The 21,045-nt window shown below is 35.8% G+C and overlaps 1 long non-coding RNA gene across 1 annotated transcript in view; it reads left to right on the forward strand.

Moving 5' to 3' along the window:
• LOC307194821 overlaps window positions 1-21,045 on the forward strand; it is a 53,450-nt gene that overhangs the window by 22,227 nt on the left and 10,178 nt on the right. The window contains exon 3 of the long non-coding RNA XR_013830637.1: window positions 14,940-15,027. This is a non-coding gene — a long non-coding RNA (uncharacterized lncRNA). The remainder of the gene's footprint in view (window positions 1-14,939; window positions 15,028-21,045) is intronic.

A 21,045-nucleotide genomic window follows, 5' to 3' on the forward strand; every position in this document is an offset into this window, starting at 1 on the left:
TCACACCCAATTTTCAGGAATTCAATGGACTATAGCTTCAAATTATATACAGAATATGATGAGTTTTTTTCTCTCAGTATCCACTGTGTAGACTGATTATGAAGTTGTTTGCCTCATCTTACTTTTAGTAGTTCATTTATCCAGTAGGAAGTTCTGCTTTGAATCCCAGCTTGAGGGGAATTTGAACTTAAAGATTTTATCTAATTTTACCAATCTTCTGCAATAAGAATAGCTACTGCACATATATTGAGTTTCTGGCTGGAATTCCGATCAGTTAGAAACACTGCAGCCCCTCACCTGATTATGATGTAAATTATGCCTTACCTGTCATGAGCAGCTCCCTTGGGTTCCAATGACTGTGGCACTTTAGGCACTCGATAATGGACCGCTGGCTTAAACGTCAAATGTCAGCCCTACAGTCAAGTCAAGACACTGTCTCCATACTTCTTGGTCTCTGATTTCTATTCAACCTCACCTCACTTTCAACCATTTGCATATTCGGCTAAGGCACTTTCACAATTCAAACCTAAATCTTAAACATTGAGGCCCAGAGGTAGGAAGGTATTTCTGGACTCGGGCAGTGGCTCAACAATTGCCGTAGAGATATGTCCTTTCTCTCTTTATCCTCCAATATACAGATGTAGGCCTTCATCTTTATTCCTGTGGTCTTGAGGCTGTCAGGGACTGCTTCTCCTCCAGACATCATGGCTACATTTCAGGCATGAAGAAAAAAGAGGAACACAAGGAGCAGTACCTTTATCAGCAAAGTGAAAACTCTCCCAGAAATTCTCATCTTATGTCTAATTAGGATTGTGCCATATATCTTATCCCAACTGGAAAAAAGTTTGGGAAGGAAGTATTTTTAGCTGTTATATTGGCTTTCTGAACATAATAGAGATTCTCTAAAGGAAAAAGGAGCAATGTATAATATGTAGACAGTTTCTGCTATATCTAGCAAAGAACACTGGGCCTGTTTCATAATCTAAAAGAAAAGGTCATGCAAGTTGAGTGAATACGAAGCAATAGGTTAAAAATAAGTTCCCCTTTTCCTACAAGTCTCTCTTACCTTTAAAATTACAAAGATAATTGTTCATTGGATCATTCTTCCTTAGGGTCAACTCAACGTTGAACTATTTTGTTCACTTTTTATATAAGCACTTGGTCGGCTTCCAGTATGAACGCCTGGAAAATTAGGGAGTTCTGCTCCAATATTTTTTTCCAATTCTTTTACTACTTTTCTGTCTTAGTTGGCTCCGTTTCACGGTTCAAAAGTTAAATTGTAGAAAAGGCCTAAATTTATTGGTCTAAAAATAGTTTTAAACTTATGAATATGGCTGGTTATAATATAAGGAATACTAGTTAGATATGCTACTCCTAAGAAAACAGTTCGCTTCTGTGAAGGATTCCTTCTACTTGTTGACTGCCAGAAAGCCTGCAACCACACTTGAGGTCTGCTCTGATGAAGTTTATAGGACTTCAGCAATACATTTCTTTTGGTCAGAAGTTCTTTCTTGACTCTATTTTTCTCAGGTACATACAGTTTATGCTCTCTTACCATATTATGTATACATCTTCATAAGCTGTCTCCTTCTAAAATGGTGGAATGAAAATAAACCATAATACTCCTGTATAAGTAAAGTATTACATAGGCCAAATATTTTCTTCACATAGTGCATTGTGTTATGAATCCTAAAAGCACACGAGAGAATTAGAACCCATGTTACTATTTGCAAGTATATATACATATCCTTCCTCATGAGGAACAGTGAAGTTTAACTTGCAAATATGTAACCATTAGTGAATTTTAAGTGTAAATTAAGAGTAAACATCTACTAGAAGGTGACAAATGGGAAATAAGTAAAAAGAGGATTTGGAAAACGTGAATATGAAGTTACTCTTGGAGGAAGAAATGAGATATGGTTGAAAGAAGAGGGAGCCCTATAGAAAGAAAGAATGAAAGAGTTGAAAGTCACAGACACGGAGCAGCCATGTCATATGGAGAGCCAGAAGATTACATGACTATGTTAAAGGTCCATAAAGATGTATCAGGCTGATAAGAGCAGAATTTAAAAGGAGAAAGTAGAGAGTCCTTATGTTTGACTCAGCAAGAAAGCAGGAACCACATCATTCTGGAACAGGAAAGAGATGTGATGAAACAGTGTTTCAGGAAGATTAATTTTATAAGCACTCTGAAGAATGGATTGTCATGAAACTGAATTGAAGGAGAAGAGCTAGATGTTTGTTGAAATAATCCATGTGTGAAGTTATGAGGGCCAGGACAAAAATGGTAACTGCTGAAATGGAAACAAGTAAGAAAAGTGAAGAGTCATTATATGAAGCATCAGCTGTCTCCAACTTTAAAGGGAATCCAGCTGAGAACTGGAGGTTAAACTCTCTTTTTGGCAGCATTAACCATGCTTATAATAGCGCATATGTCATTAGCTATTTCTACAGATAGAGGGGTTTACAAATAATCCACATGTAAGTGATATTATATAGTATTTGTCTTTCTCTGTCTGACTTATTTCACTTAGAATAATGCCCTCCAAGTCCATCCATGTGAATGCAAATGACAAAATTTTGTTCCTTTCTTTTTGGCTGAGTGGTATTCCATTGTATATAGGTATACCACGTCTTCTTTATCCACTCATCTGTTGATGGACACTTAGGTTGCTTCCATATCTTGGCAATTGTAAATAAGGCTGTTATGAATATAGGGTGCTTGTATCTTTTAGAATTAGTGTTTTTGTTTTTTTCAGATATATACCCAGGAGTGGAATTGCTAGGTCATATGGTAGTTATATTTTTAGTTTTTTGGGAAACCTCCACACTGTTTTCCAAAATGGCTGCACCAATTTACATTCCCACCAACAATGTATGAGTGTTCCCTTTTCTCTACATCCTCACCAAAATTTGTTATTTGTGTTCTTTTTGATGATAATAATTCTGACAGGTGTGAGATAATATCTCATTTCAGTTTTGATTTTCATTTTTTGAATGATTATACTACCTAAGGTAATCTACAGATTCAATGCAATCTGTATCAAAATACCAATGGCATTTTCACAGAACTAGAATAAATAATTTAAAACTTTGTATGAAAACCCAAAAGACCCCAAATAGCCAAAACAATCTTGAGAAAGAACAGAGCTGGAAGAATCATGCTCCCTGACTTCAGAGAATACTACAAAACTACAGTAATCAAAAAGACATGGTACTGGCACAGAAACAGACACAATAGATCAACGGAACAAGATAGAGAGTCCAGAAATAAACCCATACACTTACGGTCAATTAATCTATGACAAAGGAGGCAAGAATATAAAATGGAGAAAAGATAGTCTCTTCAATAAGCTGTCCTGGGAAAACTGGACAGCTACATGTAAAATAATGAAATTAGAACATTCTCTAACACCATACACAAAAATAAACTCAAAATAGATTAAAGACCTAAATGTAAGATGGAATAGTATAAAACTCCTAGAGGAAAACATAGGCAGAACACTCTTTGACTTAAATCTCAGTAATATTTTTTTTTATCTGTCTCCTAAAGTAAAGGAAATAAAAGCAAAAATAAGCAAATGGGACCTAATTAAACTTAAAATCTTTTGCACAACAAAGGAAACCATTGACAAAATAAAAAAGACAATCTACTGAATGAGAGAATATTTGCAAATGATATGACTGATAAGGGATTAATATTCAATACATATAAACAGCTCATACAACTCAACATCAAAAAAAAAATGCAACTGAAAAATGGACAGAAGAACTGAATCGACCTTTTTTCAAAGAGGAACTGCAGGTGACCAACAGGCATAAGTATTAGTTTTGTATTTTTTATTTATTTTTTATTTAAAAAATTTTTTGGCTGTGCTGCATGGCTTGCAGTATCTTAGTTCCCCAACCAGGGATCAAAACTGTCACCCCTGCAACGGAAGCACAGAGTTGTAACCACTAGACCGCCCAGGAATTCCCAGTATTAGGTTTTTATAACACTTTAGGTTAAAGTTGTTTAATTTTTTAACATTCATGCAATTTTATAAAAAAAAATCCTTCTTGTTTATCTTCCTGGTAGCCTGAAATCTTGCTTATTTCATGGGGGAGAAATTAGGCTGCCGACTTTGAATTAGTATCACAATTTAAAATATGTACGTATGTATTTTTATATGTATTCATGCATATGTAAATACACACACAAATACCTTTGATGGGTTGAGGAAGTTATCTTTCACTCCTAGTTTGCTGAATTTTAATTATATTTTGAATTTTTCAAATGTTTTTCTTATTTATTGATGGATGATCATTTTTTTCTCCTTTATTCTGATAATGTGGTAAATTACATTTATTTTTCCAGTATGAAACCAACTTTGCATTCCTGGTAAGAACTCTTATTGTCATGTTGTATTAGCTTTTTACTTATATTGTTGGCTTTGATTTGCCAATACAGTTGATTCTCATTATTTGTGGTATTTTTGTTCTGTAAAGTCACCACAAACATTGAGTTAGTAAATATGGAACCATTGCATTTAGGGAAGGACAAAAGTTAGGCTTCTGCAAGCCTCTGGTCCCAATATTTCCTCAACTAATCAATACCTAACCTTGTTTTCTATGTTTTTCTATTCAAAGACACCTTATTCAATATATATTGTTGATTAATTTACATAGAATTCATGGCTAAAGTACTATAACTTATGCTTGAACAAAGCTTATCTAACATTTGATTTTTCTCCTGAGGGCATATCACAGCTTCCTTTCACTTAAGAACATAGACAGCAATTCAGCACTACACTTGTGGGCTATTTTAAACAGCAAAATCACCAACAAAAAGCACACGAATGTGAAAAACATAGCATTAAATGAACTGTGAAAAGGACAGTTTTTTAAGTATGAAAGCTAAAACAAGAAGGCAGAATGCCACCTTATTTGACATCATCTGGGAACATGCTCTTCTGGTGACTCAATTTTTGGCTGCTCTGTGCATATGCATGTCTGCAAATAACCTAGAAAGCACTTCACATATTGATCTGAAGTTACAAATAAGTTTTAGCCAGTAGGCAAATTCACAAATATGGAACCTGTAAATAATGAGAGTAGACTGTATTTTGGTAAGGATATTTTTACCTATGCTTATGAGTGATATTGGTATAAACTATTTTTTTCTTGTAATACTTTAGACAGAGTTTAGTATGAGGTTATGTTGGTTACTTAAATAATCTGATTTTTATTCCCTTTTCTTCTTTATTCTGAAAATACTTATTTCTTCCTCATTGATAGAAGTCATTATTGAAATGATTAAACCTGGAGTTCTGTTTGTTAAAGAGTTTCTTAATATGGTCTCAATTTTTTAAGTAGACACAGCACTAATTATATTTTTAAATTTTTATTTCTTCTGTGTTTAGCTAATTGTGTTTTTAACTTACCTATTTTTTCTAACTTATCAAAAGTGTTGGCATATACTTTTTCATAGTATTCATTTATTTTTCCTGTGAAATCTATAGGATCTATAGTAATGTCTTTCTCAATTCTTTTATTATTAATTTGTTCTTTCAGTCTCTTCTTGATCAGTTGTACTAGCTGCTTATCAGTTTTATTACTCTTTTCAAAGAACCAATTTTTGAATGTGTTGACTACTGTTTCTTCAATTTCTAATTTATTTTCATCATTTTTTCTCTTTAATGACTTTAATTTTTACTTATTTTGTAATTTCTTTCTTTCTTTTTTTTGGGGGGGGTGTGTGGCGCTACACTGCGCAGCATGTGGAATCTTAATTTCCCAACCAGGGATCCAACCCATGCCCCCTGCAGTGGAAGCATGGACCCCTAACCACTGGACCACCAGGGAATTCTTTTTGTAACTTCTTAAGGTTAAAAACTGGAATCATTGACTTTGTTAGTAGAAACATTTGTACTTTTTTTTTTTTTTTTTTTGCGGTACACGGGCCTCTCACTGTTGTGGCCTCTCCCGTTGCAGAGCACAGGCTCCGGACGTGCAGGCTCAGGGCCTAGCCACTCCACGGCCTGTGGGATCTTCCCAGACCGGGGCACAAACCCATGTCCCCTGCCTCGGCAGGCGGACTCTCAACCACTGTGCCACCAGGGAAGCCCTGAAACATTTGAACTTTTAACTTTGCTTCTCACTGCTGTTTTAGTTGCATCCCACACATTTTAATACCTTATGACTTTATTTTCATTCAGTTTAAAATATTTTCTAATTTTTCTTTTGATTTCTTTTGTAACCTATTCCTTACTTGAAATGTTTGAAAAATATCTATGTATTAGTTTGCTGTTGATTTCTAAATTAATACAATTGTGTTTAGAAAAAGTTCTCTGCATTATTTCAGTTCTTTGAAATTTATTTAGACTTGTTTTATAGCATTTCTGAGCTCCTTGAGTACATGTCCACTCATGTACTCAACATTTTAATATATTTTTGAGATCTTCTATACATTCTTTAAATTCATGTCTAAATAGACTATTGATGTACCCTTTTGGTTAGTTTTTGCATGATATATTTTTCCCATTCTTCTAAACTTTCAATGTCTTTATATTGATGGTTTACCTTTTTTTAACAGCAGATATTGTGGTCCGTTTTTTTTTTAAGTCTTACAAATATTGTCTCTATTTAGATAACTGATTTTTTTTGAATTAGGTTTATTTCTACTTAACCTATTGACTGATACATGTAATTTTAAATCTCTTGAATAATTTTCTTTAGCATTTCTTTTAGTTTGGGCCTGAGGGCAACTAATTATATCTGTACCAATTTTATTTGCATGAGAACATTTTTCACCTTTCTTTTTTGAAGATAAAAACCCCAAAGTGGATTTTTGTTGGCAGTTATTTTACCAGAATGTTAAAGTTGTACTTTCACTAAAATTATCTTTTTCTTGAAAAATCTGGTCTCCATCATATTGCTGCTTCTCTAAAAATATTATGCATCTCTTTCTCTGTTTTTCATTGATCTTTTTATCTCTGGGGTTAGTAGTCAGTTTGCTATTCTGTGCCTATGGGTATGTTTCTTTGCATTCATCATACTTGATATCTTTTATCAGTTTGAAAACTTTTTAGTCAATTTCTGTTGAAATATTGTTTCTTGCCCCCATTTTGCTATGTCTTTCCCAATAGAACTGAAATCCCATGGTATATTCAATAATGTTATCATGTCCTATTTGTCATTTATCTTCTTTTTAGTATTTTCCAATTTTTTTCACCTATGATTTTCCAGGATACATTAATTGATTCATCTTTCAATTCAATAACCATTGTTTTGCTGTGTCAAATCTGTTGCTAAATCTGTTTACTAAATTTTAAAGTTTATTTTATTTTTACAAACAAAAAGGATACAATTTTGCATTACCTTTGTCTAATTGGCAGAAATTTGGTCCTGTCTAAAACCTTTCAACATGGAGCAAACATGCTCATGGACATTTTGAGCAAGGCTAAATTTTAAGGACCTTTTTTTTTTTTTTTTTGCGGTACGCGGGCCTCTCACTGTTGTGGCCTCTCCTGTTGCGGAGCACAGGCTCCGGACACGCAGGCTCAGCAGCCATGGCTCACGGGCTTAGCCACTCCGCTGTGAGATCTTCCTGGACCGGGGCACAAACCCGTGTCCCCTGCATCGGCAGGTGAACTCTCAACCACTGCACCACCAGGGAAGCCCTCAAGGACCTTTTTGTGGATGAAGTGTCTTCTGGACATTTTGAACAAGACCAAAAATGTCCTGCCAGGCCTGTGTCTTCTTTGTATAGATTTAAGATTCTGATGAGATTCTCTTTATTTTAATTTATTGTATTAAACATATTAATTAGAGTGATTTTAAAAACCAATATCTGATTTATCTGTTTCTTTTCTTTTTTTTTTAAATTGAAGTGTAGTTGCTGTACAGTGTTGTGTTAGTTTCACATGTACAGCAAAGTGATTCAGTTGTAGGTACATATGTATTTATTTCTTTTCAGATTCTTTTCCCTTATAGCTTATTACAAAACATTGAGTATAGTTCCCTGCGCTATATAATAGGTCCTTATTGTTTATCTATTTTATATATAGTAATGTATATCTGTTAATCCCAAACTCCTAATTTATCTCTCTCCAACCCCTTTCCCCTTTGGTAACCATAAGTTTGTCTTCTATGTCTGTGGGTCTATTTCTGTTTTGTACATAAATTCATTTGTATCATCTTTTTTAGACTCCACATATATGTGATATATGGTATTTGTCTTTCTCTTTCTGACTTACTTCACTTAGTATATAATCTCTAGGTCCATCCATGTTGCTGCAAATGGTATTATTTCATTCTTTTTTGAATTGTTTAGTTTTTCTTTTGCTTTTATCCTGTTTCTTGCCAAGCCTAGTCATCTTTTTTGAATGGTAATCATTTTATATAAAAATGATAAGGCTACATATGTTGTGGTATTCCCCAACAAATAATTTGTTTCTTTTGGACATTATGTAACAAATTAACAGAGCATACTGAAACAATTGAGGCTGGTGTGTCTCAAATTTGTTCTTATTTTTAGGCATGTTCTTTCTACTTTCTCAACTAGAAGCGTTTACTAGGGCTACAACACCTTGGAAAATCCCAGTCTCCAATTTTTGTCTCCAAGCACTGTGAGACTATTGAGTTTTTCCATTTAACTTGCCACTTTCCATGCTCAGCATTCTTGCTCATGCATTTTGACTTACCTATGTTTATCTGAGAAGCCAGCAAGTGCCATATGAAACAATTGCATATAGAATGCAGGCAACATTTCAATGTGTTTTCTTTCTGGGATCTTGGTGTCTCAAATCCTATGTACCTTGATGATCCTAAATTTCAGTTTTTTTCCCCCCAGATCAGTGAGACTACTACAAATTTTAGGTCACTAATTTCTCCTAGACCTCTGTGTTTCATATTGTGAATCAGCAAATATCCAGAAAGGATAAAACAGGACAAAAGTATGCCTGATTTTAATGATTTTCATTCCCATTAGAATGCTGGCCGCTCAAACTCTAAATGCCCTAAATTTTCTATATTGCTTTTCTTTAAAATCCAAGTTGTCTATATATCCTGGATTAATTCCTTGTCAAATAAATGATTTCCAGATTTTTCTCCCATTCAGTGGGTTGCCTTTTCACCCAGTCAGTATTTTCTTTTGATGCATAAAAATTTTAAATTTCCATGAAGGCCAATATACATATTTTTCCTTTTTTGACTATACTTTTGGTATCATACACAAAAAATCATTGCCAAGTTCAATGTCATGAAGATTTTGCCCTATGTTTTCTTCAAACTGCTTTACAGTTTTAGGTCTTACATTTAGACCTTTGTTCCATTTTACATTTATTTGTATATTTAATGTTAGGTAAGCATCTAATTTCATCCTTTGTATGTGGATAGCCAGTTTTCCCAGTATCATTTATTGAAAAGACTGTACTTTCCTCATTGAATGGTCTGGTCAAAAATAACTTGACCATATATATGAAGGTTTATTTCTGGAATCTCTTTTTTATTTCATTAGTCTTTGTCTGTCATTATGTCATTACCACACTGTTTTAATTATTGTGGCTTTGTGCTAAGTTTTGAAATCAGGAAATGTGAGTCCTGAAATACATTATATGTCTCTTTTGAAGATTGTTTTAGATATTTTAGGTCCCTTGAAATTTACCTCCTTATTCCTAAATATTTCATTGTTTTTGATGTTATTATGAATGGGACTGTTTTCTTTATTTCTTTTTCAGACAACTCATTTTTATTATGTAGAAATGAAATTGACTTTGTATGTTGAGTTTGTATCCTGCAAATTTATCGAATTCATCTATTAGTTCTAACAGCTTTTTGGTGGAGTCTTTAGGATTTTCTATATATAAGATTAAGACACCTTCAAGCAAAAACAACTTTACTTCTTCCTTTCTGATTTTAATACCTTTTATTTATTTTACTTGCCTGACTGCTCTGGTTAGGACTTCTAGTACTATTTTGCATAGGAGTAGTGACATTAGTGTGCACCCTTGTGTTTTCCTTGATTTTAGAGGAAAGCTTTTAAATTTTTGCCATTCTGTATGACATTAGCTGTAGGCTTGTCATAAATGGCCTTTATTATGTTGAGGTATGTTTCTTCTATACTGAATTTATTGATAGTTTTATTATGAAAAATGTTGAATTTGTCAAATAATTTTTCTGCATCCATTGAGATAATCAGATGATTTTTATCTTTTATTCTGTTGATGTGGTGTATCACATGTACTGCTTTCTATATGTTGAACTATCCCAGCATTCCAGGGATGAAACCTACTTTGTCGTGATGTATGATCTTTTTAATGTACTGTTGAGTTTGGTTTGCTACTATTTTCTTGAGAATCGTTGCATCTATATTCATTAGGGATATTGGCCTATAGTTTCCTTTTATTGTAGTGTCCTTTTCTAGCTTTGGTATGAAGATTATGCTAGCCTCATAAAATGAGTTTGGAAGTGTTCCCTACTCTTCAAAGTTTTGGAAGGGTTTGAGAAGAATTAGTATTAATTCTTTTTTAAATGTTTTATAGGATTCACCAGTGAAACCATCTGGTTTTTGGATTTTCTGTTTTGGGAGGTTTCTGATTACTGATTCAATCTCTTACTCGTTAGTCTATTCAGATTTTCTGTTTCTTCATGATCCAGTCTTAGTAGATTATATGTTTCTAGAAATTTATTTATCCTAGGTTATCTAATGTGTTGCTGTATATTTGTTCATAGTAGTCTTGTATGATCCTTTTTATTCCTGTGGCATCAGTTGTAACATTGCTGTAGCCTGAAGACGGGTACAGTTGCAGGCTGGGCTTTGTGATCCTGTGCACCACTGGCACTGCTCCACTGTTGGGCAAAGTCACTGGCTGGTCTCTTTGGTGAGGAAGGTCCTTTGTTTCCTGCAGTTGGTGGTGTTAAGAGGCTGTGCTCCTTAGCTGGGAAGGGCCACTATCCAGGTTCCCTCATGGAATGGGACCTCAGGCTATGCTAAATATTTGGATGGGGTCACTGGCCGGGATCCCTGCCACTGGATCCCACCGGTGGGAAGCTGCATTCAGCAATCAGGTAAGGTCATGGTCTGGGCTTTGTTGTGGGATGGGACAGTAGGCTGGTCTCTGTGGCAGGTGGGGCTGTAGGCTGGGCTCTGACTGGGAGGTACTAGAGGCTGGGTTCCCAGGGTCATTCTTAGGGTTCCTTGATTTGGCAGGACCAGAGGTTATACCTAAAAGATGGATAGGAGTGCCCCTTGGCTTCCTGCCCATGTGCAACTATAGTATGGGCTCAGTGGCTGCCTGGATTCTCAGATCAGGCTTCCTGGTTGGACAGCACTGGAGGCTATACTGGGCATTTCGGTGGGGCTGCAAATTTGCTTCCATGCCTGAGCAGGTCCAAAGAACAGTCTCCAAGGCTGGTAAACTCTTTGGCTGAGGACTCCAAGTCAGGCAGAACTGCCCACTGAGTTCCCTGGCCAGACAAGACCACCAGCAGATGGACAGAACTGCTGGCTGGCATTTTCACTGGGGTGCAGATGTGAAGAAGCATGCAATCGGTCAAGATCTGAGCACTGGTTGCTATAAGGCCCGCCCCATTTCTTTGTTTCTATTTGATCCTCAGTGGTCAAGCCCAGCAGATTTCCCCAATGATCTTCATGAGCAGAGACCCAAGAGGGCCTCCTGGAAAACCTCCTGCAATATTGGGGAAGCTGGATATCCTCCTTGGGTTTCTTTTATTCCCCATTGGAGAAACCACAGGCCCCAGGGGGTCCTCTTGGTGTCAGGCACTGTGTCAGACTGGTGGGGCAATGCACTCAAAATGTGGCATCTCCTCTTACCCTTCTATGAGTATCTGTAGTCCAGGGAGGTATTTCAACCTCACCCCAGATTCTGGAATTTTCACAATGATGTCTTGTCTATGGATAGTTGCTAGTTAGTCTTTTGAGAGGGACTAAAGTCAGGAGTAACCTATGTCACCATCTTGATGACATCACTCTGAAATTGGCATGAAGTTTAACACATTATCTTAGATTTTATGAAAGATGCCAAATCACCCTATACTTTTTATTGTTACTTCTCAATTGTGTCAGAATTCAGGCAGAAAAAAAAATATGTTATCCATTCTTTATTAGTTGCATCCCCAAACTTCAAAGGAAATCAATTTATCTGCACCTCAACATCCTCAAGCATAAACTAAAATTTATTACCAAGTGTCAGATACTATATCATGTTTTCTACATATTTTGACTAATGTAATCCTTTATAGCTTCACTATGAGGAAACTAAAGTATGAAGAATTTAAATAACTCACCAGAAGTCTCATGGATAGTAAGTAGAAAAGCCAGCATTTGGATCCAGGCTGCCTGGTTCTAGATCCTGAATTCTTAACCAAGATAGCACTATTTCACATGCTTACCATAAAGATTAAATAAATTAATTCATGCAAAACACTTAACACAGTACCCAGTGCATGAGATGTTTAGTATATGATGTGATATTTATTTTTGTTATCAGTACTTTTGCAAGCTAAGTTTCTCAGAAGATCCCCATGTATAAAGAAAAGAGAAAATACTTTGGAGCAAGAGAAATCTAAATCCAAATTGCAACTTTGCAATTAATTGCAGAATAATGTTCAACAAATTACTTAAGCTTTCTGTATCTCAGTTTTCTTTGCTATAAAATGAGTATTAATAAATTTCATAAGATTTTTATAAATTATTCATTTAGCAAAGTTTACAAACTTCTATTATGTGTACAATTCCAGACACTGAGAATATAGCATGAATTAATTCTAGAATATAGAATGAAACAGACAAAAATCTGTTTCTCAACATTCAAGTGATGATAATGTATGACACACTATAAGCACTCAGATTTGCGTTTTAAAAATTAAAATTTTAAATCTTCCCTTTCAATTTAATGAGTCTTAAAACTCCTATTCAGTTGAAATTTGGGAGAAAAATGTCAATCTACATAAATGATGTAATCTTTTTTGATCTGATTTTTAATTCTGTAACTTCTAGCTTTCAGAAAAGGAAATAGTACTGTATATAATCATTACCAGATAATTTTACTTACTGATTTCTTTATTATCCACCTTATTTCCCCAAGTATTTATAGTTCCTGTTCTGTATTTAGTCATATTTGTAAACCTACTGAATAATCACTTAAATTGCTTTCTCAATTAACTATCCAACAGAAATCTCCGTTGAGCTATGATTTGATCTAAGAACTTCTGTGATGGCTGCAATGGTCTTGAATATGTATTTTACCAAGTACTTTCCTTGAAGTTTGCTCTAGCTATCTGGCAAGCTGTCATAGGTGCTTGGATAATTCTTATTCAAGCTGATAAATATGCTTTGAGTAGTGTCCCTTTAAATTGAAAATACACCTGCCTTATTAGCACTGTAACTGACAAACTTCTTAGTTAAGCTGTAAATTCCAGCAATGATATAGTTTATGGGTGCTCAAATGTTGTAAACCTTTTCCTTCCACTGTGTTTCAGATTTTGCTCTTAAGACTCCAGTGGTAATACACGTTTTTAAAAATCATGAAGTTATTTAGTCTTAAAAATGATCTTAGGAGGCCCTCTAATATCACCCACACTTTGTTCCTTTAAATTGAGAAGATCCTTGCAGGATCACTTGGGGAAAAATGGGATCCAAGACAAGATTTTAGTCCAGTGTCATTTCCTCTATACAATCTCTATGCTCTGTTCTCTGGGGAGGTCTACCTCTTCCTCTCTTCTCATTTTTCTCATTTCTATTCTCACTTTTTTGCTCTTTCTTTGTTCTTTCTATGTAATTTTAGTTCTATTTTCTGGCTTTAAAGTTCTTTTCCCTTCTCCTTCAGGGTTTCTCTCATCATCAATCACATTTATTCACAGTTCTGGGTTTGTTGTGTGACAAATAAGTTGCAAGATTTTCAAGAAGCAAATTGGTTCCATGTATGTGAATTACCAAAGTAGCATAAAACAAATTTATAGAAAGGTAAAAACCAAAGCAAAAAGACTGGATACTTATAATAATAGGTAGAAAACAGGTAGATCATGAGTGAATTAAGGTGTCGAAACCATCTCATAGACAAAGAAATAAAAATTAGAGAAACTTAGCTGTTAGCTCTCAAAGTGTCAGGTGCTTTACAAATATTCTTTAAATATTTTTGTAGCATCCTCTAGTTGTTCTGATTGAGGAAAATTAATCTCAGATAATTCTGTAATATATTACCTAACATTATGCAACTACTTGTCAGAGCTGGGAATCAAATTTTGGTCAGTCTTTCTCCAAAAATCCATGTTCTTTTTAGCTCATCATCCTTTCCATGGTGGCCCCTAATTATTTCCATAGAGGGAACTATGGTGAGGTTGGTTATTTGGCTAATTATAATGCCTAAAACATTTTCAATGAAAGTGAAGAGAGTAAAATCAAGTCAGTCAAGTCAAGTTGATCATTATTTTCTTTTGATTTTGGTACATTAGCTTGCTACCTAATTGGCTAGTGGTTGGAACTGATTGACAGGTGTGATAAAACTCATTAAATCAACTCTTGTGAAAAAGGAAATGATTGCTATCTAAACATGGTATTAAACTCAAGGATTCTCATACATGTTACAATTTACTCAATCTCCAGGGATGGAAGTCAACTTTGCATATGAAAGGGTCCACAGAAAAGCATAGCATGTGTCCCATGACAGCAATTTCCAATTATTAAGCTCTGGCATACTCTATGTGAGTACTTATTCTAAGATGTACAACAAATAATGCATTGATAATGAGAATCCTGATGATTGCATATAATTTTTCAAAAGTAACAAATTAGACAAGATTAAAGATTTTGCCTGTAACCAAGTCACTTGCTTTCATTTGCAATAGTGAATGTTGAGCGACAATTATGTGTTCCTTGTGTTTCTGCAAATGTTATGAGCAAAGACACTGACTGCCCTTTCCTCTTGACTATGTTTCAGGTGTAATTGTATAGTGAACAACCATGGAAGACTGCAACAACATCTGCCTCTGGGGCAATAATCAGGCATATTTGCTGTCTACTATTGGGTGAGCCTAAATGTTCATTTGTTTTTTTCCATAAAATGACTCTAGTAGCACTCAGTTGTCTTTAACTTCATTCGTAACAATTTTGTTAGATTGTATGTGACAGCTGTCATATCAGCGTACATTTAAAAAAAGACATAAAAATTGATGAATTTTTGTGTAGCCCTGTGTGTATATGGTGGGATTGGAAGGAAGTCCTCTATCATGACCTCCTTCTGGAAAACCAAACAATTCCAAAAAGTACTGCTCCCAATTAGACCAACTGAAAGCAGCACTCGACAAAAAGCATTCAGAATTAGTCACCGGAAAACACATAACCTTCCATTAGGATAACACAAGACCACGTGTTTCTTTAGTGACCAGGCAAAAACTGTTACAGCATGGCTGAGGAGTTCTGATTCATCCACTGTATTCACCAGACATTGCACCTTTGGATTTCTATTGTTTAAGTTCTTTACAGAATTCTCTTCATGGAAAAATTTTCAATTCCCTGGAAAACTGTAAAAGGCACCTGGAACAGTTCTTTGCTCAAAAAGATAAAAAGTTTTGGAAAGAAAGAATTATGAAGTAGCCTGAAAAATGACAGAAACTGGTGGAACAAAAGGGTGAATACGTTGTTCAATAAAGTTTTTGGTGAAAATGAAAAATGTGTCCTTTATTTTTACATAAAAACCAAAGGCACTTTTTGGCCAACCCAATATAAAAGCTTCAGGTGCCCTAAAAACAGGCTTCTCTCTTTAACCTTATTTATGAGTGCATTTATTACCTGGCTCTATTCATGCTGCCCTGTAGGAATTAGGGTTCAGGGAATCAGTATGAAAATGTGGTAGTCTGGCTATTGCTATTATTATGAGTAGGAAGTTGTCCTCTGACTCTGACCCAGGATATTTGTGTCTTTTACTAACATCCATGAAACTGGGCAGGCTAACGTGTCCGCCTGCAAGTAGGGTAAACTCTTGCCACCTCAGAGTTTTGGACAGTGAACAGAAAACTTGCTCCTAAATATACTTCTAGAAAATAATAGCAGGCAGTTGCCAGAGGAAGCAGATTGGAGAAAGGATAATCTTAAAATGTTTTCATATGGTTGCTTAGGTTTAGATCTCTGTGACCCTGGACTTGTTATTTCAACTTACCTGGCCTAAAGGTTATCATAGAAGTGATTGATTATTTAACATGCTGTTATTTGTATTTCAAATTTCTTTTTGTTTACTATTTTAGAACCAGATTTGGAGGGGGAGGTCTAAATTTCTTTTTAAAAAAGTGTTCTTTAATATGTTTCATTTTATCAAATTTTTAATAGTACTAATCTACCAAAGACTGTAGAGCTCATGTCCAGTAGAAAAGGCAATAAAAATTCAGATATGTTGTCAAAATCAGTTGTGAGTCAATATTATAGTTTAAAAAAAACAAACAAATTAAACTCCTTGTTTGAAAATATTATCTTTATTTTATATTTCTTAATTTAGTTCAATTTCCATGTATTTGTATTCACTATTATTTTCTCAGCTGTTTTTAAAAACTCATTGATTTATTTATAAGAAATGTGTCATTATATGTTCAATTTTCAATAGAAATATCCTGGGAAATCAGATATATGATAGAATATATTTGGCCTTTAAAATACTTGCCATAAAAATTAAAATTTGCATTATTTATTTATTTTTAAATTTATTTTATTTATTTTTGGCTGTGTTGGGTCTTTGTTGCTGTGTGCGGGCTTTCTCTAGCTGTGGCAAGCGGGAGCTACTCTTTGTTGTAGTGCATGGACTTCTCATTGCGGTGGCTTCTCTTGTTGTGGAGCACGGGCTCTAGGTGCGCAGGCTCAGTAGTTGTGAGCTCAGACTCTAGAGTGCAGGCTCAGCAACTGTGGCGCACGGGCTTAGTTGCTCCGTGGCATGTGGGATCTTCCAGGACCAGGGTTTGAACCCATATCCCCTGCATTGGCAAGTGGATTCTTAATCACTATGCCACCAGGAAAGCCCTAAAATTTGTGTCATTTAAAATTAACATTAACATGAAACAGAATCTAATAGTCTGATCAACCTGAATGTCAAATTGTGTAGCAACAAATGTGTTTTCTCTGTTTAGATCATTAACATGTGATGTTGATTTGTGGTAGGCAGTCTTTATGTACTCTGCAAATAAATTTAAGTTAGTTGTCTAGAGAAAATTTGACCCTTTCTCAGAGAAAAAGCTTGTTACATTAGAACATTTCAGATTTAAGTAGTCACTACCAAGAACAGCAGGTTGTTTCAACCCCAAATTCTCGTTTCTTTGTGCTGACAGTTGAATTCTTGATGTACTTACCTGGAACATTTAATCATCTCCTTAACCCTACTCTCTGCAGTATTTTTCTGTAGAATGTTCTATGTTGCAAACTTTATAACATTAAACATTAGTGAGTGTGTGAGGAACCTTAGAAAGTGTGAATATCACTTTCATAGATTTCTTCACAGTCTTTCTTTGGCGCCTGCTACTAAACCCACTTAATCAGCACCCTGATAAATGGTGCATCCACTTAATTGGAATAATTGCCAAGGAGAAGAATCAATGTAGTTCATTTCAATGACTCCAAACAATGGATAAATTGCACACAGAGTCCATTTAAATAGCCCCCCTGATGTTGTCGATAGGCCTAAAACAGGTGTGAATCGGTATTTGCCAGCACAAACTTCCCACTGTGTAACCTTTTTTTTGGCATCATGCTGCTTTCCTGTTCTACTACAGCTGCTAAATTAGGTTATCTTACTTTGGATGAAAAACTTAAAGTCCTTGAAGCTCTGATTCCTCAGTAACATCATCACATGAGCAATACACCAAAAATAAAAGCAAGAAGTCAGTATTCTGAGAAAGAGTAATTGAGTAATTAGATCCTGAAAGAGAGGCATGACATACAGTCAACATCTTTTTTTTTAAAGCTCAAAACACTACATATCAGAATAATTCTCAAGCTTCTAATAAGAACAGAACACCAGGGCACTTACATCTCAGTATATACATCTCCTGCAAATTTTTTTAGAAGCTTAGAAGAGTTTTTCAGAAGAGGAGCTACATGGCAAAATATCTCTAATTTCTAGTTTGTAGGTTGTATATATGTGTATGACCTTCTGATAGTGAAGAGGAGTTATTAACACATTTATTTCTTTCAGAATCTGTGCTAATTAAGCATATTCTACTATATTTCTTCCAGTATTTTTTTGAAAACTAAATCCATATGTAAAATGTCTCTGTCTTCCTACTTGTTTGTTTATCTTGTGAAAATGTTTGCTGAAATCTGTTCATGAAAGAAGTTGAGACTGGAGAGCCAAGATTAGGAGGGAGGAGAATTGGGATTCATTTCCCCTGGAGTTGCTGATGTACTTTCTCACTGTAAACTTTGGCATCCTTCAAAGTGATGGACTTCGTGAAACTCTAGAAAGGAAAGGTGGGTGGCATGCTAAACATCATTTCACCCAAAGTTCTTATTTTAGGGATGAGAAATTTAAATCCTAGATAGACTTCAGTTTGTTTCAAGTTCTCTCAACTGGTTAGTGGTAGAGTCAGGCTTCTTGGGTCCTTTTCCCAGAACCTTTGTGTTCCACTCTACCTCCATATGACAGTAGCTATTTGCTCAAACATTGAGTAGATAATGGACATTGAAGAGTGGAAACTCTATGTATTTATTGACCTACTGTAGGGTTTTACAAGCTTCTGCATTCTAAGCATTTATTCATACAGTCATTTTCTCACCCATTTATGCATTCCCTCAGCAAAATGTATGAGTACTTGCTGTCTTTCAGGCACAGTGATGGGCCTCAAAGATTCTGAAGCCAAATCCAGCCTCTGTACCCCAACACCAAATTAAATCTCGGAGACAGAGTTTTGGGTGAAGTAGAAAAGAATAGCTTTATTGCTTTGCCAGGCAAAGGGAGCCACAGAGGGCTAATGCCCTCACAACTGTGTGTCTCAACCTGGAAAGAGTAGTGAGAAGTTTTATAGTAATGGTTCAAAGAGGGCATGATCTGCTCATGGACATTCTTCTGATTGGTTGGTGGTGAGGTAAGTGGGAGTCGGCATCATCAACCTTCTGGTTCCAACCAGTCTGGGGTCTATGTGCTTGTGGACAGCATACGCATTCATTTCTCCCACCTGGTGGGAGTTTTAATATCTGTAAGAACAGCTCAAAAGTATTGTTATGTATATCTCTTGATGGGCAGGACCTTGCCCCAAGGCCTCACTATTGTTTCTTTTGACTGTTCCTCCCTTGTCTCTGCATCTCCTCCCTTCCATAATTAGCAACAGTTTGAACCTGCTTGTTGGAACGCAAGGAAGGTCATGGAGGCTGAATGAAGTCTATTTCCTGTAATCAAGAAGTGGGGACACAGAAAGGCTTTTGTGCCCAGGAGCCCCACAGGGTCCTTCTCGGTATCAAGTCTACAAATTACAATGTCCAGGCCTTCAGGGATTTTACACCCAGGGGATTGCTCCTAGTATGTGAAGGATGATAAATTTAATTACTACTCTGTTACTTAATAGGCTTTGCATAACATCTCATTTAATCTTCACCACAGTCTTAGGAAAAATATATTATTTACATCATTATGTAGAGGGGAAAAATGTGATTCAAACCTGTGAAGCCAATAAGTGGCAAAGGCAAGTTTCAGATCTGTCTGACCTCATAGTCCAAATTTTTTTCTCTAGCCCATGCCAACTCCCACTGGAGTTGATAGAAAGGGGCCTGAAATTTAATCAGTATCTATCTACCTCATAGTTTTGTTAATTATAGGAAAATTTGGTTGTGGAAAATGCATGTATTCCTCCTATGAAAGCTAACCTGTTCATTCAGGAGTGGGATGACCTCCCCTAACAGTACAGCCATGGTTGAGCTCAGGACACAGAGCTGAAAGAAAAGGACCTGAGACATTTCCTTCCACTGTAATCAATAAACTAAACTCACGTATGCTCTCCTCTCAAAACTTCCAGTTTTTAAGAAGATAAAAAGACACCCTTGAATATAAAGGTTTAATGTCACATTTGTTTAGCATTTCCTTTGTATGTCATGGCCAGTTCTTGAAGGGGTGGAAACTGAAATAAACCACGCAACATCACTAGTATTGCCAAAGAAAAATGTATACAGGTGAACAACAAAGGCAATGCTGCAAAAGAATGGACTAATCAACGGGCAACATGCAGACCTGAGCAGAAAAAGAGGGCCCCATTACATGTACGAGACCCAGTTACATATATATGACCATCAGTCAACTGCGGCAGCAAATCTCAAAGTCTCAAAGTCACTGCATCTTACCTAGAATGTGGAGCAGGATGGAGGTCTATGGGGTAAGACCTGAGAATCAGGGCCCATGTAGCACTTCTGATCAACACTTTGAATGTAGATATGCAAACAATATTGTAGGTTTTAATCTTACAATCTACTGAACTGAACAAATATTTAATGAGTATTAGATTACACTTGCCATGGCCAGCTCTAAATTTATATCCATGGAACACATTCCAAGAAATTACACTTTAATTTATCTGTTTCAAACATTGACAAAAAGGGACACTGTATTGCCCTACAACTTTTTTTTTTTTTTTTTTTTTTTTTTTTTGCGGTACACGGGCCTCTCACTGTTGTGGCCTCTCCCGTTGCGGAGCACAGGCTCCGGACGCGCAGGCTCAGCGACCATGGCTCACTGGCCCAGCCGCTCCGCGGCATGTGGGATCTTCCCGGACCGGGACACGAGCCCGTGTCCCCTGCATCGGCAGGCGGACTCAACCACTGCGCCACCAGGGAAGCCCTGTCCTACAACATTTTAATTGTAATTATTTATTTGTATACTTTTGTTTCACAAAAATATATCTATAGCCTTTAAAAACTGAAACATCAAAATGTATTAGGATTAAAGGGAATTTTTTTGAAAAATATGTAATGTAATAGCATCATTTTTGAACAGATGGCAAATCTTAACTTTTATTTTTGCAACTGCACATATTGTTAACACTTGACCTGGTATGTTCCCTTTGGATAATGATTGTAGTATG

The sequence above is a fragment of the Stenella coeruleoalba genome, assembly GCF_951394435.1.
Source record: "Stenella coeruleoalba genome assembly, chromosome: 11".
Taxonomy (NCBI): domain Eukaryota; kingdom Metazoa; phylum Chordata; class Mammalia; order Artiodactyla; family Delphinidae; genus Stenella; species Stenella coeruleoalba.